Source organism: Podarcis melisellensis (assembly GCF_964234715.1).
Source record: "Podarcis melisellensis genome assembly, chromosome: W".
Taxonomy (NCBI): Eukaryota; Metazoa; Chordata; class Lepidosauria; order Squamata; family Lacertidae; genus Podarcis; species Podarcis melisellensis.
The window spans coordinates 34264136-34290003 of NC_138535.1; the positions used below are offsets into that span (position 1 = coordinate 34264136).

Consider the following 25868-nt stretch of genomic DNA (forward strand, 5'->3'; position numbering starts at 1 on the left):
CCTCATAGGCTTCTGCAGATCCACGTGTAAGAGCTGCTCTTCCGAAGCGAACGCCCTCTTTAGCCTTTCAAAGGACTGCTGTGCCTCTTCTGTCCATTCAAACTTCTTTTTGCTGCTGAGACAATCGGTGATGGGTGCAGTTAAGTGGGCGAAGTTCTTGATAAACTTCCTATAGAAGTTCCCAAACCCCAGGAACCTCTGCACGTCCTTCCGGTTCTTGGGAGTCTTCCATTCTAGCACCGCCTGCACCTTGCCTGGGTCCATGGCTAAGCCTTTGTCCGACAACCTGTAGCCCAGGAACTCAACCTCTCGGGCGTGGAATTGGCATTTCTCCAGTTTGACCCACAGCTGGTGCTCCTGCAGCCTTTTCAGCACTTCCCTGACGTCCTTAACATGCTGCTCCTCGTTCTCCGAGTAGATTAACACGTCATCTAGGAAAGCCACGCAATTCTTGTACAGCAGGGACCCCAACACGTGGTGCATGAAAGCTTGAAAGCAGGCCGAGCCTGATTGTAATCCGAAGGGCATAACTAAGTACTCAAAGGCCCCCAGAGGGGTGAACATGGTGGTTTTCCATTCATCCCCCTCCCTCATCCTTATCAAATTGTACTCCCCCCGAAGGTCCAGCTTGGTAAAAACCTTCCCCTTCCTTACCCTGCTCAAAATGTCATCAATTCTGGGCATTGGGAAGGTCACTGGTTCCGACACAAGGTTGACCCCCTCTGGCTCTGGCTCTGGCTCTGGCTCTGGCTCTGGCTCTGGCTCTGATTCAGGGTCTCGCTCTGATTCAGGGTCTCTCTCTGGCTCTGGCTCTGGCACTCTATCAAGGACTGTTTCAGACTCAGGCTGTGGCTGTGGCTTTGCCTCTGTTTCAAGCTCAGGCTCTGTTTGAGGCTGTGTCTCTGTTTCAGGCTCCGGCACTGTATCAAGTACTGTTGCAGACTCAGGCTGTGGCTCTAGGCTGTGGCTGTTGCTCTGGTTCGGGCTGTGGCTCTTTTTCAGGCTCTGTTTCTGAATGAGGGCTTGGTTATGGCACTGATTCAGGGTCTCACTCTGTCTCTGGCTGTGTCTCTGTTGCGCCAAAAACGGTGGTTTGTTGTTGTTGTTGTTAGTTTCTTTCTGGGGTGGGACAAATGTTTAGTTGGGGCGGTTTAGCATAATTGTTTCTTGGTTTGTTTTTCTTTTACTATTTTTTTAGGTTATTGTATAGTTTGTATTTTGCTTTTCAAGGGGAAAGGGTCAGGGCTGCCTGGGAGGGGTCCTCAGCCAACAGAATGGCTGGGGCAGGTTCCCTACGGGGGTATGTACTGGAACACCCAATCTCTGTTATCGCGGGTGGGAGGAGCAGTTGCGCTAAGACCAGACCACGTCTTTACCGAAGATCTGGTTCTGACTCTGATTCTGATTCTTTGATTCTGGCTCTCTATCAAGGGCTGTTTCAGACTGCTCTCTATCAAGGGCTGTTTCAGGCTGTGGCTGTTGCTCTGGTTCTGGTTCTGGCTCTTTCTCAGGCTCTGGTTCTGAATGAGGGCTTGGCTCTGGCCCTGATTCAGGGTCTCGCTCTGGCTCTGGCTCTGGCTCTGGCACTTTATCAAGGACTGTTTCAGACTTAGGCTGTGGCTGTGGCTCTGGCTCTGTTTCCATTCTTACAATGCAATGTACACAAAACAATAATCCTCTCTTAGATTTTTTTGGGATCTCTTTATCTAAAATACTCATGTCACCGTTACTTCCTCCACATCTCCAACAAGCATTCGCCAAATTTTTATACATTCTTGATCATCTGGAAGGAGTGAGGTACCACCTACGAGCCATTTTCATCATGTTCTCTCTTATATTATAGCTGGCTGTAAATTTCAAATTTCCATTCCATCAGTTTTCCCCATCTTTTAGCATAATTGGACGGCCCACATCTTGGGCCCACTTTATCATTGAAGCCTTAACCTCCTCATCCATTACTTCGTAGTCTAAAAGAAGTCTATAGATTTTTGCGATTATTTTGGTTTTACTATTCAGTAGTTCTCTATCAAATCTTGAAGGCTCCTTTTCAAAACCTATCTGCTTATCCTGTCTGAACACTTCATTCACCTGGAAGCAACCTGGAAGTAATTCACCTCCTCCTCCCCCCTTAATATTGTGTTATAGATTATCCAGTTCTCTTTGATGTTGTTCCTTTTTTTAACAGCGATTGCTTCTAGTGGAGAGTTCCATCTTGGGGTTTCCTGTTCCAAATATCTTTTGTATTTTCCCCATACTTTATATATAGCATTTCTTATTATATGATTTGAAAAACTCCTATGCGTCTTTATTTTCCCATAATTAAGATAGCCATGCCACCCAAAACGGGTGTCATGACCTTCTAGATCTAAAATATCCCAATTTTTTAATAAATACCAATCTTTCAACCAGAGAAGACATGAGGCTTCGTAATATAGCTTCAAATCCGGTAACCCGTAGCCACCTCTTTCTACAGTATCTATTAATATCTTATGCTTTACTCTTGGTCTTTTACCCTTCCACAAAAATTTAGAAATTTCTTTTTGCCACTTGTTGATACTGCTGGTCTTTCCTGTAATTGGAATCGTTTGGAATAGAAAGAGTAGCTTCGGTAAAACTATCATTTTAATTACCGAAATACGGCCCAGGAATGATAAATTTAACCTTGTCCATGTCTCCAACTGTCTTTTGATATCTTTCCAAAAATTGGTATAATTATCTTCATATAAGTTAATATTCTTTGGTGTTATCCATAATCCTAAATACTTGATTTGGGGTAGATTTTAATGCGTATTATTTGTTCTAATTCTGCTTTTTCATCTGGCAACATATTTTTAACTAATAGTTTTGTCTTGTTTAAATTCATTTTGAACCCCGCAACTTTACCGTAGCCATATATTATTTCCAACGCCTTTCTTAAACTCTGTTTTGGTTGCTCCGTAGTTATAATTAAATCGTCAGCAAATGCCCTCATTTTGTAACTTCTATTTCCTAGCATAATCCCTTTTATTTCTTTTTCTTCCCTAATTTGTTTACATAAAACTTCCAATGTTAATATGAAAATTAAGGGGGATAGTGGGCAACCTTGTCTGACCCCTTTACTGATTTCACACTCCTGTGATAAATTTCCATTGATTATGATTTTAGCTTTTTGTTTTGATTATATTGCTTCAATCCCTTTTATATACTGTACTGTATACCAAAATCCATATGGTGTAATAGACCTTTCATAAATTTCCAGAATACCCTGTCAAAAGCCTTTTCTGCATCTATAGCCATTAAGACTGCCTTCTTTTCTATTCTTAAGTCTAAATACGCTAATAAGTTTATAATGTTTCTAGTGTTGCTATAAATGTGCCTCCCGGGCAAAAAGCCAGCTTGGTCATTGTGTATCATCATCTGGAAGACTTTTGTTGATCTTTCGGCTAAAATATTTGCCTATAATTTATAATCGTTATTTAGAAGTGCGATAGGCCTATAGTTGTTAATAAGTAGATTGTCCATTCCCTGTTTTGGAATTAATGCAATAAGGCTGTCTTTCCAAGAATCCGGCATGGTTCCGTCTTTTAAGATACTTCTTAATGGGTCAGACAGTAATTCCTCAATTTTTTACAATATATTGCCGGTAGGCCGTCTGGCCCTGGTGGCTTTCCTATCTTTGCTTCCTTAATTGCTCTTTGAATTTCATACGATGTGATAGGGGCATTCAACAGTTCTTTTTGTTCTTTAGCAAGTTTCGGAAGACAGTTCTGTTCTAAATGTTCTTTAACTTCTTCTGTTGTTTCATTTCCTTCCTTATAGATTTATCCTTATCGTTTCTCTATTTCTTTAGGGTTGTTTATTATTTTGCCTTTGCACTTAACTCTATTTATAAGCCTTTCTGCCTCTCTCTTCTTTAATTGCCATGCTAATAACCAGGCTCAGGTTCTGTTTCAGGCTGTGTCTCTGTTTCAGGCTCTGGCGCTGTATCAACCACTGTTGCAGACTCAGGCTGTGGCGCTATGGCTGTAGCTGTGGCTCTGGTTCTGTTTCAGGCTCTGGCACTGTATCAAGCACTGTTTCAGGCTCAGGCTCAGGCTTCTGCTCTTTATTAGGCTTTGTCTCAGTCTTTGGCTCTAGCACTTATTCTAGCTCTATTTCATTTTTTAAAAAATATTTATTAAAGTTTCAAAAAAGTTACAAAAATGAGAAAGAAAAAAAGAAAAAAGAAAAAAGGATACAAAATACAGAAAAATAAAAGCAGTTAAAAACATTTCCATGTCTTATCTTTCATTGACTTATTTCCCTGACCTTCTCACACCTCCCTTTTTTGTACTCTAGTTCACTTAAGTATTCCAGCAAATCCTTTCCAACTTGGTTTTTATCCTAATAGTTTATCCTAATGTAGTATAATATTACATTCTGATCTTTCAACAGTTAAAAAATCAATTTTTACCTAATCTTTTGTATCATTTCTGCTAATACCACATTACTTCATTCCAACATCCTTCTAACATTCCTGAATTTTACAATGTTTCTGTAGATAAACTTTAATTTTTTTCCAATCTTCTTCCACCAACTCTTCACCTTGGTCTTGGATTCTGCCAGTCATCTCCGCCAGTTCCATATAGTCCATCACTTTCATCTGCCATTCTTCCCGGGTGGGTAAATCTTGTGTCTTCCAATACTTTGCGATGAGTATTCTTGCTGCTGTTGTTGCATACATAAAAAAGGTTCTATCCTTCTTTGGCACCATTTTCATTATATTCTCTCTTAAGGCAATACTGTTGGTTTCTGCTTTCTTCTCTGTGCAGCGAAGTGCTTGTCACGAGACAGGTTGTTTACATTCCACAGTAAATGCACTGTTGGTTTCCCACGGGAAGAGGAGACTGGATGTGACATACACTGGTTTCCTGTTTTTCACAGTTCTCTCGGAGTTCTTTGTTTTCCGAGGAGAGAGGGGTTGCCTCTCTGCTCTAGCAGAGGCAAGATGCCTGCTTGTAATCTCTCAGCATTGAAGTGTAAATAAACTAAAACTTAAGCATGTAGCATGTACTACTCATTCTTCTGCTGTGTAAAGGACTCTGCACAATCAACATTTTTGGTCCTGGGCCCAGAAAAACGCGATCAATCTGACGGATGGACTCCGTGGGTCGAGTGGGAGTTCCGGCAAAGGAACAGAGAAACGGACCGGTCTTATCTTCTCTGCGTCAAGTTGATTGATTGAGAGGTATGTGCTCATGCTCCGGGCAGCCTGCCAGCTCCTAATTAATGGCTTTATGGCTGGACTTTGAACTTTTTAAGGCCGTTTGCCACTGGGGGAAAGCGAAAGTAACGTTTAAAAGTGCCTTTGGAATGAGGTTTGAAGCAGCAGAGAAGCAGCTTGTATAAAGCAGCTTGATTTAAAGCAGCAGAGATGATGCAGAAGGCTAATGCCAGAGTCATGATGGCTAGCTGCAGAAGGCTGGCTGATGCAAGTGGGGAATCTGATGCCAATCAGCCACATGCTCAGCTCAGAGTAGCCTGTGATACTGCCGTGATTCTGAATGAAGCAGACCGCCAGGGTGATAGCTGCATGGGTAAGGGGAAGTCTTCACAGACGTCATCCCAGAGTGCAGTGGATCATGCGGGGGGCGGGGGGGGGGGGTCCTGGGGAGGAGGTGGATGTCAGGGAACTGCCATCAGGGCCGGAGGGAGAGGGAGGGCTCCAGAGGGGTCCCAGAGAGCGTCCCGGGATGGGGAGAGGCAGCCCATCTTCTGGGGAAGAGAATCAGCGTAGCACCAGTGGAGAAGAGGGGCAGATGGGGGAATCGGCGAGGCGGTCCCATGACTCCTTGCCAGGGACCAGCCGGGAGAGTAAGGGTCCTCCGCTGCCTACGCCCTCCTTGCGCAGAAGGCTTCCGAGCAGGGAGAGTAGGAGGAGACTAGACATCAAAGAGCTTCTTTTCTGGAAGAAGTTCAAGAAACGCCCGCTGACGGATTCTGCCAACGATTGAGACAGCCACAGGTGAGTGGCTGTCCGGACAGAAAAGGTTCACTCAGGCAACCCAGCCAGGTGTTGCACCGGTTTACACACGAGCAACCCCTAGAACCATTACAATTTAGAAAAGTACAGCATTTTGAGGAAAAATACATTCAGATCCATTCTTAAAGTCAATGAGAAAGATACAGCAAAAAGGATACAATTTGATACAGCGAAAAAGGATCCATTCCCCAAGGCACCGTTGACCTTCTTGTAGGGTGTCAAGGCAGAATACGATCTATTTGATATTGGTAGGGTCCTTCTCCTTCATTCCCCTCTCTGACCCTGACTCTCTTAAGACACAGGGACCATCCCAGAGTGTGGGCACAACTTCTGCCGGTCCGGCCTGATGCAGTGCAAAAAGGAGGCTGGCTTCCTGTCCTCAAGGCCGAGTTGGAGTCCAGAGAAGGAGCCTCGTCCGCAATGGGCGAAGTAGCCAAGACTCTCAGTCTTCCAGAGGGAAAGGATGTGGAGTTTGGAACAAACAGGGTTAAAACTCCGTGGTGCCCTGCATCTGGGAGGGGCCGGAAGCAGGACCCTACATCACAGGCTTTGTCTGTGAGAGTTAGTTTCAGTTCTCACTGAGAGACGCTGAGAGAGACAGCTCAACGGAGCTGTCTGTGTGCTTTTTTAAAAGCACGGAGGAATGCCTTTGGAATGGCGGAGGTTTCTGATGGAGAGACTGACTTATGACTTGTAAATAAACGCTTCTAGAGATAAGAACCGATCTGTCTCTTGGACTTAATTTATCCCTTTCTCACATGGACTCAGGACCGCTGCATTTACTCTGCTAGGCCAGCTCAGTGCTTCCAGGGATACGGAGCTAAACTGGGAAGCTTGCTGGACCCAATATCAGCAAAAAGGAGGAGTCTGTGAGAAGCACCAGGAGCCCCTGAAACTCTTTTGCAAGGAGGATGAAGCCCCCATCTGTGTGGTTTGGGGCAGATCCAAGAAGCACCAACACCACGAGGTGATTCCTCTGGAAGAGGCTGTTGAGGAATACAAGGTACCTTGAGGGGGAGAAATAGCTGTGATCTTCTCATGGTATTCCTTGGTGGTTGTTTATTACCTTAGAAGCAGCCAAGGGGAAGCCTGAGGGCTGCTGGGAAGGCTGGGAGGAAGGAGTCAAAGTCTTTCTCTCTGCCAGGGGGGCCAAGGGATCTTCCCTTGAAATACAGCAGCTTCAAAGATTTGAGTTGGGACCATGGCAGGGAGAGAAAGGGTTAACCTCATCCACATCCCCCAGCAAGGTTGCTTTGTACACATTTAGAACACTACAAATGTGAATTGCACATGTCTCCTTTGGCTAGCAGGATGCCTCCTCAATACCCTGCCAAGCAGAGAGCAGCAAGGGGTCAGCTGCAAGGGGGTGGGGACTGGGGGCTCCTTTTCCCTTCTGGGGTACCTCAGAGCCCATATAGAGTCCTTTGGTAGCTTCTCTATCGGTAGGAGAAAATAACAGAGGCCAACCAGAGAATACTGAGAAGCAAAGCAGCTAGTAAGCCAGATCTTTATTACCTGTTGCAACAGGGTGCTCACCCCCCCCCCCACGCAGGAGACCCCGAACCAAGTCCTTATATAGACATTTGAAATTGCCCACCCTGGAGCCCAAGACCACCCCTCCATACATCATACATACATCACAGAAGGGGCGGCCTACAACAGACTCCTGTCTGGCAGGAAACCTGTTGATGGGTTTACCTGGCTGTTCATGGGTTTACCTGCATATTCTTTTGTGATGAGAACTACTTACGGTATTTATGTATGTGTTTATATCTTAGACCTTCTAATTCTCCTAACACCAGGAATTGACCAGATGGTGCAGGATGCCCCCCCCCCAGTATCTGTTGGAAGCAGATTTAGGAGTGGGGGGTGGAAGCACCTACTGGTGGGGAGCACACTTCTTCTGGGGATGCTTCCTCCTCCTCCTCTTCCCACTTCTCCCTGGGGCCTCAAGATGAGAAGTCAGGCTGGAAGTCTCCTCGGAGAAGACAAAGGAGCAAGCATGGCTGCCTTTCCTCTTCTCCAGACCAGTTCGTTGGACGAGAAGCCTTTCCCATCCCAGTTCTGCAGTGGTTTTCAAGCAGTGTGCTGTGGCAGCTGGGGTGCCTTGAATGATGGTCAGGGGTGCCGCGGGAGACACTGGCCTCTGCCCCTCTTTCCTTCCCTCCCTCCTCGGATGCCATCTCTGCCTCCCCAAGGCTTGCCCAGCTGTTCTCCCCCAGAGAATGGTGCCTCTGGGGCTGGCCAGGGGGTGTGGGCTGCCAGGAGCTGAGGCGGCCTCAGAGGAAGCAAGCCAACTGGCGAGGGGCCCTTGCTGTTGGGAATGGACAGGCAAGTCCCAGGCCCCTGGGGGGCAGCAGGGGCAGCTCAGAGACCAAGAGGAGGACTCCTAATGAGAGGGGAGAGGAGAGGAGGCTGAGAGAGCACTCCGCAAGGGAGGCTGTTCAAGAAAGGGGGAGGGGTGGCAAGCAAGGGGGGACCTAACTGGTCTCCTGAGCCCCACAGGGGTGCCGCAGAAAGAAGGGAGTTGGTCCAGGGAGCCGTGGACCCCAAAAGGTTGAAAACCTCTGTACTTTTCTTTCCTCCAGTCAATTCCTTTCCTATTATAGCAAGGCCACTGGACCCAAGAAGCCAGTAGAATATTCATCTCCTCTCTTTGTCGCCGCCTGGAGATTCGGAGGAAAGAGAGAGGGGGAATTCTGGCCTATCAAGCAGACCTGGACAAGGAACGCAAAGACCTCCTTGGAAGTGTCCCTCTTGTTACTAGTGAGGGAACAAGCACTTCAAGAAGCAAGTCCGGATTGAGGAGGGAGAGGGAAATCTGCCCATTTCAACTTCTCTCATTTCTCGTTTTTCCATATTGGTTTGTTATTTATTTATTATTCTGAAAATGAATCAAATGCTAGGGTGGCTACCTTCTCGTATAAATAGTTTGATACGTGCTTTACCCTCATAAATACATTACCTGGCTGGGCCAACCTTGAGAAATTCAGAGGTGTGAATTTCAAAAGATTGCTGTTTTGGTCTCCATATTTCCCCCAAGAATTGCGAATTAGGTAAGTTCACCTTTGAATGCAGCTAAATGGAGTTTATTTCCCATTGTTGTTTATTATGTGAAAAGCAGTCAAGGAGAAGCCTGAGGACTTGTGAGCTGAGAGGGTGGAAGCAGTTCACTTCAAATCCTAATTCTCTTGCTGATGTTTTGAAGGCTGACCATCTTCCTCACTCAGACCTCCTCAGAACCGGAGAGGCTGAAGACTGTGGAGAAGTTGAGACAACTGCGCCAGTTCCTGGAAGAAGAAGAAGAAAAGCGTCTGCTGAATCATGTGGAAGAGGTGGAGAAGGAGATTGCAGGGAGAAGGGATGAGCAGCTGGCCAGACTCTGCAGGAAACTCTCCTCTCCTGAGAGGATCATCCAGGTGATGGAGGAAAAGGGTCAGCAGCCAGCGAGTGAACTGCTGCAGGTAAGACGGCTCCAGGAAAAGGCTGCCTCCCATCCTTTATGTGCCCCTTCCATGTACACAAGGAGTGTAGGGGCTCAGTTGACGGAGCCTCGAGTCAGCTTTGTAATGGACAGGAACACCCCAGAGACCTGGGATGCTGAACTCACCTGAAGGCCGACTAGAGATTCTTCAGTCTTCTTGAGGGAAGGGGAGGGGATTTTCTGCTCCTTGCTGATGATTTGCCTCCGAATGCCTTCCCGCTGGGCAATGCTGCCTTCCTGCCCTGCCCTGGGCTTCGCCAAGGATGCAGTCAGGCCTCCTTCTGACATGAGCCAGTCTCTTGACCAAGCTTCTCTTCCCGTTCCCTCCACAACTTCTGGGTGGATCCCCTTCCCCATAGATCCTGATCGGCCCAAAATGGTGCTCGGCCACAGTGACCAAAGAGCAAGACAGAGGGACTCATCCAGACTGCGCCACCTTCTCCACTCACAATCCCATATGGCCAGACGTACAAGTGCTTCTGAACGCCCTCTTTAAGGAGGCGGAGAAGGCTGACATACTGGCAAAGGCAGGAGAAGCCCTATTACGGAATGGTTGCCAGATGTCCCCGTCTCCCGGGGACAGTCCCCGGATTTAAAAATCTGTCCCCAACAAAATCAGTCCCCGGAATGTCCCTGGATTTCATTTAAGGCCCCCAGATTCATATTTTAAGTGTTGTAGATTTATTAGTAGGGAAGGAATGTTGCGTGATTGGTTCAACGGCACAAGACACATCATATGGGGACTTCCGGCGAGGCAAAATGGCGGGTGCCACGGCAATGAGCAGCTCCTGAAGCCAGCCAGAGCCAAGTGCACTACCAGGCTGGCTCCGGGCTGCTGAGACTGCCACCTGCGCTGCCACTGCCGAGGGGGAACCAGGGATGCCCGGTGCGTCAACTGGGGGAACCGCTGACCCCCCCCCAGGACCCAAATCGAGGCGGGAGCGAGAGCGCCCGGCCACGTGGACAATTGCCCAGTGGCGCTCCAGGGCCAGTAAAAACCCCGGAGCCAACCCAGGGAGACGGAGGAAAGGAGAAGGAGAAGGAAGAGAGAGAAAGAGGAAGGAGAAAAAAGAGGGGAGCCCCGACCTTGCGGCCGCTGAGGAAGAGAGGTAGGAGAGCACCAGGAGGGCAAGGACACGGGGCCGAGCCCAGGCCCGACCCGAGCCTACTCCAGGGCAGATAGCACTCCAAGAGATCAGGCTGGGGCCCAGAGGAAGGCCACGCGACAGAGGAGACCCAGAAGAGAAGGTATTACTTCTTAGTTTTTTAAAAAATGATTTTTAAAAAATAACATTTTTTTCTCTTTTGGAAAAAAAAAAAGTGTCCCCAGATTCTTTGAAAAAAAATCTGGTAACCTTACCTTAAATCCTAACCTTCTGATTCCAAGTCTCTTCTTTCTCAATATCCCCATTCCGTTAACCGCACCAAGCAACAAGCTGTAAAATACAAGTTTAAAACGCAGGCTTTCCTTTGCATATCGCAGAACTTTAAATGTAATTTGTGGTTTTTTCCACCTGTCCTCCAAAATTCGGTCGTTTTGCCATCCTTTAAATGGGAAATCAGTAGTCAAGCCATACTTTTTGGTAAAACGTTTGTCTGGATCCCGGAAGTCCTACCTGAGAAGAACAATGGGAGTGTCCGCTAGCGCCAACCGCTTCTCCTTCTGCAAGCAGCGCCACCCGAATTCCCACCTGGGATGAGCCGCTTGGCGCACTAAACTGAGCCGCCGGAGAAAGACTGGGGCGGGCGGCAAGTGGGAGGGGGAAGTTGTGCGCTTCTGTCCCGTGAGAAAAGCGCTGGGCTCTGTCTCTCCAGTTGCGCTTCCTCGGTTCAGAGGTGGACTATAGCAGCTGGGCTGGGTTGCCACTGTAGCAGGAACCCCCCCCCCACCCCAATCATTCTGTTTGTATAAACTACACACTCACACACTATATACACCACATTTCTGTTATAAATTCATAGAAAATCAACCATACATCGGATTTGCACTGTTCCATTTTTATTTTACTCCATATGACAAGAACTAACAAAGGGGGGTGGCTTAGTCCTGGTCAGCCATAATCCCTTCACCGTCTCAGCACATCCACAGGAGCCCTGCCCATGCCAACCCTGATGATCCCAGACAGAAGACAATCAAGATCACAAAGAACTTGCATATGGGAGTGGATTCAACATGGACTGAAACAAAGGACACTGATCAGATCTTCCCTCAGGGGGCAGGAAACTGCAAAATTCCCTTTGTCTCCTGGAAGTTCCTGGAAGTGACTCAGGGGGAGGGGGAAGGGAGGAACCAGCCAGGTGACAAGACACTCAGGTTACCACCACAACTCCTCCCCCAACCCCTCCTTTCTGTAATGTATGCCTCCCTCAACCCCTCCTTTCTGTAATGTATGCATGATGTTTCTGGGGGTGGGCTTGATCTAGAGGAGGGGAATTTCAAAAGTTTTTATAAGACCTTGCACACTATTCTTCTGGGTCTTTCCTCTCTCCTGCAAGTGAGGGGAATACCCTGTTGCAACAGTTCAATAAAGGCCAAGCCTACAGGCTGCTGTTTTGCTCCAAGTTATCCTGGTTGGTGTCTTTGTTTTGTCCAAGAGAGCCCTCGGATTTTTCCTGTAACACCACAAAGCCCATCAAGGCCACAGGCTGCTAGCATGACTCATCCCGGCTTTCTCATCTGAGGGGAAAGAATGCACGGTCTTAAATGCTGGCCTTGGCAACTTGGCTGAGCTACCTTGGGCCAGTCCTTGGGCCAGCTTAGCCTCCCACCGCAGCCGCTCCAGGATGGGAACTGCGTCCGAGGAAAGCGGGAATCAGGCGGAGGAGGACGTCGGGTTGGGTGGGGATTGCCAGGAGCAGCACAATGTCCCTCCAACCCCCGGCTTCCACTCTCCAGGCAGGCGCCCAAAGTGGCCAGCTGGCAAGGGCTCTTTCTTACTCCAGCCTTGGCGTGCAGATCCCGGGTTCAGCCCCAGATCTCTGGAGCGGAAAGGCTCTTGGGCGTGAATATGAAAGGCAGCATCTGTCAGAATAGGGCATACTGAGCCAGTACAGATGAACGTGACTGTTGGTTCGCTTCCTCGGCATCCCAGAACTGTGAAGGTTGCCTCAACTGTTGAGCAGCACAGCTAAGGAAGAAGGAGTGGCGTGTCTCTGGGGGGAGCATAGCTCTCATTCCCTTCCAAACACACAGACAGGACAGTGTGGTCGCACCCAGGGAATAGTTCGGCTTTGGATCCATTCCAGTCCGGCTTCCGCGCTGGTCATGGGACCGAGACGGCTCTGGTTGCCCTAACAGATGATCTTCGTAGACAGCTGGATCGAGGCGGGTCGGGGCTGCTGATTCTTCTAGATCTGTCAGCAGCTTTCGTCATGGTCGATCACGAACTTCTGGACCACCGCCTTGCCAACATGGGGATCCAGGGCACAGTCCTTCAATGGCTGCGCTCGTTTCTCTCTGGTCGGGACAGAGGGTGGCGCTTGGGGGGGAATTGTCATCGCGCCACTCCTTGGTGTGTGGAGTACCTCAGGGTGCGATACTCTCCCTGATGCTTTTCAACATCTTTATGCGCCCCCTCGCCCAGCTTGTCTGGAGTTTTGGGCTGGGTTGCCATCAGTATGCCGATGACACCCAACTCTATCTGTTGATGGATGGCCATCCTGATTCGGCCCCAGACACACTGACCAGATGTTTGGAAGCTGTGGCTGGATGGTTACGTGGGAGCCGGTTGAAGCTAAATCCTTCGAAGACAGAGGTCCTGTGGCTGGGACGGGACGATATGGGATTGGGGGGGGGGCAACTCCCATCTCTTGCGGGGGCGCAATTAGTGCCAGCACCGTCCGTTAAGAGTTTGGGTGTAATCTTCGACACCTCCCTTTCCATGGAGGTGCAGATTGCAGCTATAACAAAGGCAGCATTTTTCCATCTCCGCCAAGCTAAGCAGTTGGCTCCTTACCTCTCTCGCCCTGACCTAGCCACTGTGATCCACGCGACGGTCACCTCCAGACTGGATTATTGTAACTCGCTCTGCGTGGGGCTGCCCTTGAGACTGACCCAGAAACTCCAGCGGGTGCAGAATGCTGCGGCGAGACTCCTTACGGGGTCTTCGCTGCGAGATCACATTCACCCAGTGCTATACGAGCTGCACTGGCTCCCGGTGGAGTACAGGATCAGGTTTAAGGTGCTGGTTTTAACCTTTAAAGCCCTATACGGCCTAGGACCCTCGTACCTACGGGACCGCCTCTCCTGGTATGCCCCACAGAGAAACTTATGGTCTTCAAATAAAAACATCTTGAAGGTCCCAGGCCACAGAGAAGTTAGGCTGGCCTCAACTAGAGCCAGGGCTTTTTCGGCTGTGGCTCCGACCTGGTGGAACACTCTGTCACAAGAGACTAGGGCCCTGCGGGACTTGACATCTTTCCGCAGGGCCTGCAAAACAGAGCTGTTCCGCCAGGCCCTTGGCCAGGGCGCAGCCTGACTCCCTCGCTTGGCAACCTCGCGGAGCTCTGGTCCAATGGTGGCCAGTGGCTTGAATTTAATTAATTTTATAATGAATGATTTTAGAGTGTTGTTTATGCTGTACTTTTGTACTGTTTTATTGTTGTTAGCCGCCCTGAGCCCAGCGGGTTATAAATAAAATTTATTATTATTATTATTATTATTATTATTATTATTATTATTATTATTATTATTATTTGCAGCAGCCGGATGGCTGGCTGAAACACACACCATTGCACTCTTTTTGAATGGGATTCACTCTGAATCAGCCAGTTAGTGAACTTGGTGCTCCTGTGCAACAAACCCACTACAAAACTGCTCTTCCCCGCACACTTCCAGGTCCCTCCAGCTGGGCTTTTTGAGTGTAATGGGTTTTTCTCACTCCAGAGCAGTTTGTCTTTAAGCTGAAGGTCACCAGGAAAGCAAGGGAGACCAGAAATATTGCATTTGTTGATATAATAAGCTTTTAATAACTCTAATACAATCTGAATCATTAGGGGTGCATTGCAGCAGTCATTGCAAATCTCCATGAGTCGCCTTTCAGCCAGAAGCTCTGCAGCACAGGTGGTTCTGATGATTCCCCTGTAAGGAAGGCTTACAATGTAGGAGGCTATGGGGCTTTGCGAGGGGGGGGGCATCATAGAAGTAGGCATGATGTGGGAAAGGGTTAGACCATGTTGCACCTCCAGCCGCAGAGGCAGTCTACCTCTGCCTACCCGTTGCGGGTGTCCCCAGTGGGGAGAGTGGGGCTGCATTTGGAGTCTGCTTGGGGCTTCCCTTGGACATCTGCTGGGCTGCTGAGAGCTGGACTAGATGGGCCTTGGTCTGATCCTGCAGGGCTGTGACAATAAGAGCCTGGAGTATGGCTGCTTTGCGAGCAATTCAGGGAACAGTAGTACAGAGTTGCATCTTCCTGGGAAGGGGCACGTGCTCAGCAAAGCTGTCTCTTGCTTCTGGTCCTAAGAGTTGGGGTGGGGACATGGAGGAAAGGGGTCTCTCCCCTGCCTCTCTCTGTGCCCGAAAAGGCAGATAGCAGAGGAAGCGAACCAATAGTCACGTTCATCTGTACTGGCTCAGTATGCCCTATTCTGACAGATGCTGCCTTTCATATTCACGCCCAAGAGCCTTTCCGCTCCAGAGATCTGGGGCTGAACCCGGGATCTGCACGCCAAGGCTGGAGTAAGAAAGAGCCCTTGCCAGCTGGCCACGTTGGGCGCCTGCCTGGAGAGTGGAAGAGGGGGTTGGAGGGACATCGTGCTGCTCCTGGCAACCCCCACCCAACCCGACGTCCTCCTCCGCCTGAATCCCGCTTCCCCCGGGACGCACTTCCCGTCCTGGAGCGGCTGGGGGGGGGAGCGCTCCCCACCCCCCTTTCCAGACTCTCCTCGTTCTTCTTCTTCATGCCTCGGGTGTTTTCCTGAGTGTATCTTCAAAACAACCCTCTGTGAGGGAGGCTAAGCTGACCCAAGGTTGCTAAGCCAAGTTGCCAAGCATTTAAGACCACGCATCCTTTCCCCTCAGATGATAAAGCCGGGATGAGTCATGCTAGCAGCCCGTGGCCTTGATGGGCTTTGAGGCAGCCCGGCCCCCTTCTCTGCAAGCAGGCTGCCTCCGGGGAGGAGCAGCACTTTTCTGACGGGACAGAGGCGCCCGACTTCCCCCTCCCACTTGCCGCCCGCCCCAGTCTTTCTCCTGCGGCTCACTTTAGCGGCTCATCCCAGGTGGGAATTCGGGTGGCGCTGCTTGCAGAAGGAGAAGCGGACACTCCCATTGTTCTTCTCAGGTAGGACTTCCGGGATCCAGACGAACGTTTTACCAAAAAGTAAGGCTCGACTACTGATTTCCCATTTAAAGGATGGCAAAAAGACCGAAGTTTGGAGGACAGGTGAAAAAAACCACGAATTACATATAAAGTTCTGCGAGATGCAAAGGAAAGCCTGCGTTTTAAACTTGCATTTTACAGCTTGTTGCCTGGTGCGGTTAACGGAATGGGGATATTGAGAAAGAAGAGACTTGGAATTAGAAGGTTAGGATTTCAGGGTTAGATGGCTTGGATATTTGTGGTAGATCAAGTCAGAGTAAATGCGCATCTTGAGAACCACTGTATTAGACGTGTGTGGCGTATTAAGAATCTGAAAATAGATATAAAGTTAGTTTATACGCAAAGACTCTGTTTCACCAGAAGACCCTTTTTATAGACAAAAGGGTGACGGATAAAGAGAAATGGTTAATCTACTGAGAGTTCTTAAAGTGAAAACGGGGAGATTGTAAAATTAAAACAAGGGGTTTCTCTTTTACACTTAATAAAAGAGGGTTGGGGTGTTGTTTACGGGTTCTTTTTCCGGGGGGGGGGGGTTTGCTGTTGGTGATGTTTTTTTTTTTCCTCTTTAGCTTGGATTATATGATTTACGTGGAATCTTTATTATTTATGTGGAATTTTTTTCAATTTCGTTGTGTACTTTTTGATATTTTCTTCATTGTTTACGACTAGTTTTGTTATGTTTGCAGTTATGTAAAGTTTTATTTTTTTTGTAAGCTGCCTTGCACATGGTTTGAAATTTGGAAAGGCAACATACAAATAAATGATTGATTGATTGATTGATTGAGAGAGTCTAGTTGGAAATGAAGACCTGGGGTATGGAAGAGTGGAAGACGGGTTTTGAGATACAATTGTGCACATCATGTGATATCAAAAATGTACAAACTTTTGTTGAAATCCTAAATGGAAGAGGAACAGATTAAAAAGTGCATGATTAAAGGGGCAAGAGTTTCTCTTTTTTGGTTATATTGTACAGTTGGAATAGTGGTAACATATGTGGACTAAAGAGTTAAAATAATAATTGAGTTATGTCTTGAAATAGACTTTTAAATATATATATATTTAAGTATTGTTGGTATCTAACTCCCAAGAAGTTATTTAGAATACATGAAAACATACCAAATATTTGTTGGAAATGTCAAGAAGATGAAAGGACATTTTCTCGTGCTTGGTGGACATGTGAAATAGCTTAAAACATATGAGATACAAATACATACATTGTTTTTGAAGGTTCCTATTCAACTGTTGGGACTTACCGATATACAGAAAGCCTTTCCTGACTATAGCGCTGCAGCAGCTCCCAGCCAAGTGCTAGGAAATGTTCCCCAGCAGATGGCATGCTAGGAGGTCCTGCACCACTGGGTTTTTCAGGTATTCAGAGAAAATGTGGATTTTAGGACTTAGAAATGGGTCTGCAGCTTCATTTGGCACTGCCAGAAAAGACTGCCCCTTCAAATTCTGTTTCTAACGCGTATAATAATTTAATAATTATATTTTTAAATTATTTCTACCTGGCCCATCTGGCTGGGTTTCCCTAGCCACTCTGGGCGGCTTCCAGCAAAAGATTAAAAATACATTAAAACATCAGTCATTAAAAGCTTCCCTAAACAGGGCAGCCTTCAGGTGTCTTCTAAATGTCATATACTTGTTTATTTCTTTGGCATCTGGTGGGAGGGCGTTCCACAGGGCGGGCGCCACTACCGAGAAGCCCTCTGCCTGGTTCCCTGTAACTTCGCTTCTCGCAATGAGGGAACCACCAGAAGGCCCTCAGCGCTGGACCTCAGTGTCCGGCCTGACCGATGGGGCTGTATTGAAGCACAATAGGGGGGGGGGTGTAGGGACTTTGCGCAGGTGATTGATGGTCAAGAAAAGGCAACCTTTGTGCTGTTTTATGTCAGGAGTTGGGAATTCTAGAAGTAGTATTCCTGTTTGCATGTTCTTACTTCCTGTATTGCTTGAATGAAAGAGGAAAACTTCACTTCCTAATTAATTATGTTAAGCGAGGCAAATGTTAGGTCAGGAAGCTCAGCGCAGTATACCCGAAGGAGCATCTCCACCCCCATCCTTCAGCCCGGAGGTCCTCCTCCCAGGGTCTTCTGGTGGTTCCCTCCCCGCGAGAAGCGAGGTTGCAGGGAACCAGGCAGAGGGAGGGCCTTCTCGGTGGTGGCAGCCTCTCTGTGGAACGCCCTCCCTACAGGTGACAAGGAGATGAGCAACTATCAAACCTCTGGAAGGCAGCCCTTTATAGGGAGGCTTTGAATGTTTGTTGTTTTAATATGTGTTGGAAGCCGCCCAGAGAGGCTGGGGAAACCCAGTGAGGTGGGTGGGGTACAAATAACACAATTACATTTATAGCCCCCATTTCCTGCAAGGAGGTCCAGTTGGTGTGCAGAGTTCTCTCTCCCCCCCCCCCCATTTTATCCTCACAACAACCCTTTGAGGTAGGTTAGGCTGAGCGTGAGTGCCTGGCCCAGGGTCACCCAGTGAGCTTCAGGGCTGAGTTTGAATGCCTGCCCCCAGCATTCCTCCTCTGCAAGGCCTGCCTCCTCCCATGAGAAAGTCTGCTCACACACTCTCAAGCCCCCATGGATGGCTGAGGCAGGTAAGGTTGTGTGTGTTGGAGGAGGGCAGGAGCAGGCAAGGTGAGCCATGCCCCCAAAGGAGGCAGCTGCAGCAGCCCCCTCCTCCTGCTGCCCTCCAGGAACAGGGCGGGGAGGGACCAGCCCCCAGGAAGGACATGTTTGCCTCCCTCTGCAGTGCTCAGAACAAGAGGGGAATGAGGCCACCCAGGCCCTCTGGAGCACAGAAGGGCTCACCATCCTTGACTTTCCCCCTTCAACTGCCTTTCTACCCAATCCCTCATTTTGAGGAAGTCTCCTCTTTTGACGTCAAATGTGACTGTTCTGGATTTCCTTAGCAATTGTCCACTTCCATACTGTGTATGTTGAATTTGATAGCACTGTGGTCACTGTTCCCATTTGATTCAACCACACCTACATCTTGTCAGTTGAGAGCATCAGGCAGAGCACCCAGCACCTACCGAAGCCTTTTTTTATTCCAGCAGGTCTTTTTAACGGAAGTCTGATGTCATCCATGTTAACTTTTTCTGCAATGTATTTCTCGTGTGTCACTTCAGAGATGATTATAGTCAAGTGGTGTATAAGCTGTTTAAATAGTAAATGGTTGAATGCAATTTTAAAAATAATAATTGTATAACAAGGGGGAAAGCATACTTGTATCTGACCATATCTTAATGGACACAGACCTTGATAAATAGCATCCTAGCCATAGGCTAATTTTGTGGAGTTTAAAGCTAAGCATACAAGTTCTCAAAGCATGCTTTGAAATCCATATGAACTCTAGTATGCTGTCGGGGGAAGAGGAAGGATGTGGTTGGCTGAAATGAAGTCCGATCCTGTACAGATAAATCACTAGTGGAAGCGCCAACAGAAACCTGTACAGATTCCACACGATCATGAGGAAGCCTGAATCTGGGCAGGACCTTGTCTCTTTGCCTGTCATTTGTGGCTGCTCCACCCAGGTCTGAGACGCCTTCCGGAGTGAAACAGTGATCGGGGGGGGGGGGGGGGAGGCAAGAGGATGGAGCCGTCTAAAGCCCTCCGCGGGTACTTTGAAAACAGACTCCTTTTGTCTGGATCTTCCCTGCGCAAAGATGGGTCTGTATGCATTTTGAGCAGAGGAGGAGGGTCTGTGGAACTGCCCACCACTGCGGTGTACTGTTCCCAGGATATTAAAATAAAATAAAATATATTCAAAGTTATAACAAGACATATTATCCAAAAACATATAAAAAAATTGTGGATGCTTATTCAAAACCTAGCAAGGAGTCCAATTCACTTTGTTGCGTCTTCAGAGACTTTTTGAAAGGTTCCCATTCATCCTTAAAGTCATAGTTCTCCTTGTCCTGTAGCTTATATGTCAATTTTGCCACTTCTGCATAGTCCATCAACTTTTCTTGCCATGATTCTTTAGTTGGGGTTTCTTCAGTCTTCCATCCTTGCGCAACCAGAACTCTCGCGGCCATTGTCGCATACATGAAGATGTTTTTCAACTTTTTTGGCAGACCTTTCCCTACAATCCCCAACAAAAATGCCTCGGGTTTTTAAACAAATGATAAATGGGACATTATCTTCAATTCATTGTATATCATTTCCCAAAATGTTTTAATTACCTTACACTCCCACCACATATGATAAAATGTTCCCTCCTTTTCCTTACACTTTCAACATATATTTGAACTAGTTTTGTACATTTTCCCTAACTGCACTGGTGTTGTATACCATCTGTACATCATCTTCATGTAGTTCTTCATGTACTGTTCCCAGGATAGGTAAAGATCATTCAACAGTTTTCAAATTGAAAAGCGGTGTTTCATTTTGAGACCCTTTGTAACACCATCCAGTTCGCTTAACCACAACCTACGACCCTTGAGGTTTTTACTGAAGCAAAAGGATTGATTCCATCCCTGCATCAAACAGCTGTGATTTGAGGATCGCCTGTTTCATAGCAGCTCCTGTGCCCCTTCCCCCTGCTGCATTTGGCATGAAATTGCCGGTGATTTCCCCAGGAGTAAAAAGGCCTACCTACTCTGGGCTTATTCTTGGGAATTACTTTGCAACAAAGAAGAAAGCTTTTCGTCTTCTGTTTCTTTTCATTTTTATGTTTTCAAAATGCTTGATATCTGACACTGATTTCTGTATATTGTGTTTTCTTTGTTTTTCAAGCTTTCATAAAAATTAGCCTTTGAAACCAGCTGGTACACTGGTCAGAAGACTTGCCTTCGTGTCCACAGAATGGAGAGGAAAAGTTCGCCCAACGAATCCCTGGGTGCGACCCCAGAGACCTCCGGCTCCCACCTGGCTGAGCCTTCTCATTGCCAGCTCACTTCGATGCCCTCTGTTCCCAGAGATACCACTGGAAGAGCTGCTTCCCTTAGCCAAGAAGAGTCGGGGTCCCAGCAGCCTTCCCAGCAGGCCTCCCACATTTCCTCCTCCTTGGGCAGTGCTCCATTGCAGGTCCCCGAGCAGCTTGCCGAAGAAAGGCCCCATGGCACTGGCCAAAGTGCTTCCCTCCCATCTCTGGGTGAGGTTTCTTCTTCCCAGTGCACCACCCAGGGAATGGGTCACCAGCGTGCAGCGACGTTCTCTAGCCTGCAGTCTGGGAGTAGGAAAAGTGTGATCTGCTTTGCGGGCATCTCCTTTGAGAGTGCTCTCCAGGGGACCCAGGCTGTTTCCTCTGCCTCTAAGTCTCCAGAGGGGTCTGTCCCAGCTCCGAGCACAGCTGATCTGGCTAAAGGCGGCCAGGGGCAAGGCCAGGTAAGTCCAGATTGAGAGGTAGGGAAAGGGCTTTGAGGCTGTAATGCCCTCCTTGAGTCTCTCCAGCTGCTTTGGACAACTGCCCCCATCCCTGACCCCTGGCCATACCGCCTGGGCCTGGTGAGAGATGGAGCCCCAGAACACCTGGAGTGCACCAGGCTGGGGAAGGATGTCGTGAGGTGGAAGGCAAAAGGAAGGCAGACAGCCCATCCCGGGGTCGGTCCTTTTCCTCCTTCTAGCTTAATGGCTCACCTGAGCCGCCATCCTTTAAACTGGGGAAGCAGCAGCGGCTCATCAGAACTCACAAGTTAGGAAGTCCTATGTTATCGTCCCCATCTTCTTGTTATGTCCTGTTGGTGGGGAGGATCGTGCCACTTTCCTGTGGGTGGGCAGCCAGCCAGCAGCAGGCTGGCAGGTGGGCCCAGGGAAATGGCTTTGTTGGGGGAGCCTCAGAACTCATCCTCTGCATGTTTGTTCCCTGTTGCCCCAAAGTGGGAACTGTCTTGCAATTCAGGCTTGTGGCACACAGGTAGAGAAGGGGAGCCGTTTGTCTCTTCAGATGCCTGGGAGAAGAGAGCAGTGGGTGGGGGCAGCCTCTGCTCCCCCTTCTAGAAAGGAGGCCTTTGCCAACATGGGTGCAATTCTGCTCCATGGGGGGAAAATGTTTATCCATCATGGACTTGGGGGGATGCTGCTGCCAGCCAATATGGGCTTTGAAGGATATTTTTTTACTGTAGGCCTGCATTTCAATGTTTGCCTATTTTCGGACCTAGTTGTAAAGTACCTTGAGATTCCCACATAATAGGTTGCAGGTAAATACTCAAAAAATAAGAACTCCCCCCCCCCCATCATGTTACAAAGTCAATTGACACAGAGCCTAAAATAATGCCAATGAGCTCTTCTACCTGGAAGTGCAACATCAGCCCTTCAACACATCAGCATGATGTGCAGTTGTCACACGGCTACGACTCATAAGCCATGAATGCAGGTCTGAATAGTGCCCCTTTGGAAACCCCCACCCTCCATGCAGAAAAAGAGCATCTGCCCCTGAAATCCTTTCAGTATAAAGTGTATGAATGACAGGCAGCTAAAAAACTGTCTCCTTGGCTATTTGGCTCATGTGTCTCATAGGACAAACTCCGTGGACGAAAACAGCCTTGCCAGGAATGTGAGCCGACTTTAATCCAGCCTGCCCTGAAATATCTCAGAAGTGAAGCAGGAGAAAGAGGCCCAGTTTATGGCGGTGAGCTGACTTGGTTTTGAGTAGGAGGGTGTGCGCTGCAGGGGACTGGTCTGCTTATGTGAATAGGCTGGACTACAAAATCTATGGCTACTCTTCTATTCTTTTCCTGCAAGCCGTCCTCTACAAGGAGATCCTTGGGCTGGGAGGGGGCTTGAAGTGACCATATTCCAGATGAGGGGGAGCATGAAGCCAGGCTCTGGGCTTTCGTTTCGTGTTGGAATGGAGATGTAAAATCACAACAGATCCACACCTGGGACCTTGTCAAAAGTCAAAAGTTTAAAATATAAAGGCTAATGGAATTCTATTTAAAAATCAAAAGTCGCTGTGGTGGTTCAAATTATAGTGTCAGACAAAAGACAAGATGGAAAAGAAAAGATAAGGAACAGAGAAAAGAGATAGAGAGAAAAGAAGAAAGAAAGAAAAAGAAAACACAAAAAATGCTACTGAAAATGGTTTGTTTGTTTGTTCAGAAAAGAGAAGGAAAAGAAAAAAACCAATGTAATAAGTAAATAGGAAAAGGGGGGAGTGGGGATGGAAAAGTAGTTATATATATATAGAATTTTTTAATGAGAAATTAAAAAAAAACTTTTTAAACTTTTAAGTGATAGCAGCTCTTTTGGCTGAGGTGTGGCATGCAGCTGAAACAGTATTTCAGGAAACTCAAGCATTCGGTGTGAATCTCCAAGAGCTTGAAGAGAAACTCCAGGCGTTGCCAGCAACACTCCAGGAGCCGCAAGCCAGAGGTATTTTTGAGAATCCTGTCTTCACAAATTCCGGGGACATGGCCCTCCCAGTGTTAAGGTGGGGAGGTGGGGCTGCGGGTTTGCAGAGAAGAGTCCAAAGTTAAAAATGTAAAGGCCTGGGGGGGGGGTGCCCCGACCTTGCTGCAGCCGCCGCTGCTGAGGAGAGGGAGAGCACGACCCGAGAGAGAAGAGACCCAGAGGAAGGTCTGTCTGCTTTAACGCCTCATTGCTGAGCAAAAATCAGCGTTCTTGGCCGTTCCTGTGGCGTACACCCCTCCCCCCTTTTCTCCAGCTGGACGGCTTGTCTTTGGGGCGTTGAGGCAAAGCACAGCAGAGGGGATCCCCCTCCCCCCCACCCACTTTGTGGGAGAGCTTGCTTGCAGATAGGGATAGCGCACGGTTGGAGTGCCTTTTATTTGTAATTGCTCTGGTTGCTTAGAAGGGTAGTTGGCGGATGAAGTGAATCAAGTCAACTTTAATCGTTTAACCTGCCAGAAAAAGGGCCAGTTTAAAACAGCGGCTGTCTAGTTCACAGAGTTCCTGAACAAGCCTGCATGGAAACACCAGTTTCTATAATAACTGAAATGTGCTTTTCTCCTAATGCAGAGCACAATCCACAGCTTCAGGCAAGGCCATTTATATACCCAGAATCCAGAGCAGCCTTTTCTCATACGCCTCTGAAGTACCACCACTGCAACACCAGCGCTTGGCCTTCTGGCACCTGCAGGCTAGGGAAAGAGCTCTTTAGCACCCTGGGGTGGAGCTCCTTTTCAGCAATAGCACTGTCTGCTCATTCCCAACTTCTTCAACCAGTGCCTCTGTGCCTTCTGTAAATGTCTGGAGTAAATGTCTAGCAGGAAGTGTCTGTCCTCTCCAGGATGTTGAAATACCGAAGAAGGCGCCCAATAGCCCTAAGACGGGGGCGGAAACAGTACTTAAGCATGATGAAGCATTGCCTATGAAGGTCCAGGAGCTTGAAGAAAAAATCCAGCTGTTGACAGAAATACTCCAGGATCCGCAAGGAAGAGGTATTTTTGAGAATCCTGTCTTCACAAATTCTGGGGACATGGCCCTCCCAGTGTTAAGGTGGGGAGGTGGGGTTGGGAGTTTGCAGATAAGAGTCCAAAGGTAAAAATGTAAAGGCTAATGGAATTCTATTTAAAAATCAAAAGTCGCTGTGGTGGTTCAAGTTATAGTGTCAGAGAAAAGACAAGATGGAAAAGAAAAGATAAGGAACAGAGAAAAGAGATAGAGAGAAAAAGAAGAAAGAAAAAAAAACACACAAAAATTCCTACTGAAAATAGTTTGTTTGTTCAGAAAAGAGAAGGAAAAGAAAAAAAAACCCATTGTAATACGTAAATAGGAAAAGGGGAGGAGTGGGGATGGAAAAGTAGTTATATAGAGAGAGAATTCTTTAATGATAAATTAAAAAAAGCTTGTTAAACTTTCTAAGTGATAGCAGCTCTTTTGGCTGAGGTGTGGCATGCAGCTGAAACAGTATTTCAGGAAACTCAAGCATTGCCTATGAAGGTCCAGGAGCTTGAAGAGAAACTCCAGGCGTTGCCAGCAACACTCCAGGAGCCGCAAGCCAGAGGTATTTTTGAGAATCCTGTCTTCACAAATTCCGGGGACATGGCCCTCCCAGTGTTAAGGTGGGGAGGTGGGGCTGCGGGTTTGCAGATAAGAGTCCAAAGTTAAAAATGTAAAGGCTAATGGAATTCTATTTAAAAATCAGGTCAGGACAACAGATCCACACCTGGGAGCTTGATGGCAGCTGAAGGGATCCATGGGGATCCAGGGCAAGCTGCACTTGCTGCTCAGGTAAGGCCAGAAGGAGGCTTACCAGTCGTCCCCGGTTGCCAGGGACAGTCCCCGGACTCAGCAATCTGTCCCCGGCAGAAATGTGTCCCCGGAATGTCCCCGGATTTACGCCTGGGGACTTCCTGCGCTGCAACATGGCTGACGCCATGGCAGCAAGCAGCATCGGAGGTCCCAACTACATCCGGGGACATTAATTAAATCCGGGGACATTCCAGCCAGCCAATCCGCTGGCTGGGGGGGGGGTGCCCCGACCTTGCTGCAGCCACCGCCGCTGAGGAGAGGGAGAGCCCGACCCGAGAGAGAAGAGACCCAGAGGAAGGTCTGTCTGCTTTAACGCCTCATTGCTGAGCAAAAAACAGCGTTCTTGGCCGTTCCTGTGGCGTACACCCCTCCCCCCTTTTCTCCAGCTGGACGGCTTGTCTTTGGGGCGTTGAGGCAAAGCACAGCAGAGGGGATCCCCTGTCCCCCCCCCACTTTGTGGGAGAGCTCGCTTGCAGATAGGGATAGCGCACGGTTGGAGAGCCTTTTATTTGTAATTGCTCTGGTTGCTTAGAAGGGTAGTTGGCGGATGAAGTGAATCAAGTCAACTTTAATCGTTTAACCTGCCAGAAAAAGGGCCAGTTTAAAACAGTGGCTGTCTAGTTCACAGAGTTCCTGAACAAGCCTGCATGGAAACACCGGTTTCTATAATAACTGAAATGTGCTTCATTTGCAACTAAGTAGAGCCTCTCTGCTAATGCAGAGCACAATCCACAGCTTCAGGCAAGGCCATTTATATACCCAGAATCCAGAGCAGCCTTTTCTCATACGCCTCTGAAGTACCACCACTGCAACATCAGCGCTTGCCCTTCTGGCACCTGCAGGCTAGGGAAAGAGCTCTCTAGCACCCTGGGGTGGAGCTCCTTCTCAGCAATAGCACTGCC

The 25868-nt window shown here is 48.1% G+C and overlaps 1 pseudogene across 1 annotated transcript in view; it reads left to right on the plus strand.

The window, feature by feature from the left end:
• The first annotated feature begins 12269 nt into the window (after positions 1-12269).
• Positions 12270-25868, plus strand: part of LOC309361247 (inositol polyphosphate 5-phosphatase OCRL-like) — a 65469-nt pseudogene continuing 51870 nt past the window's right edge. The window contains exon 1 of the transcript in view: positions 12270-12314. The product of the transcript in view is annotated as an inositol polyphosphate 5-phosphatase OCRL-like (transcript). The remainder of the gene's footprint in view (positions 12315-25868) is intronic.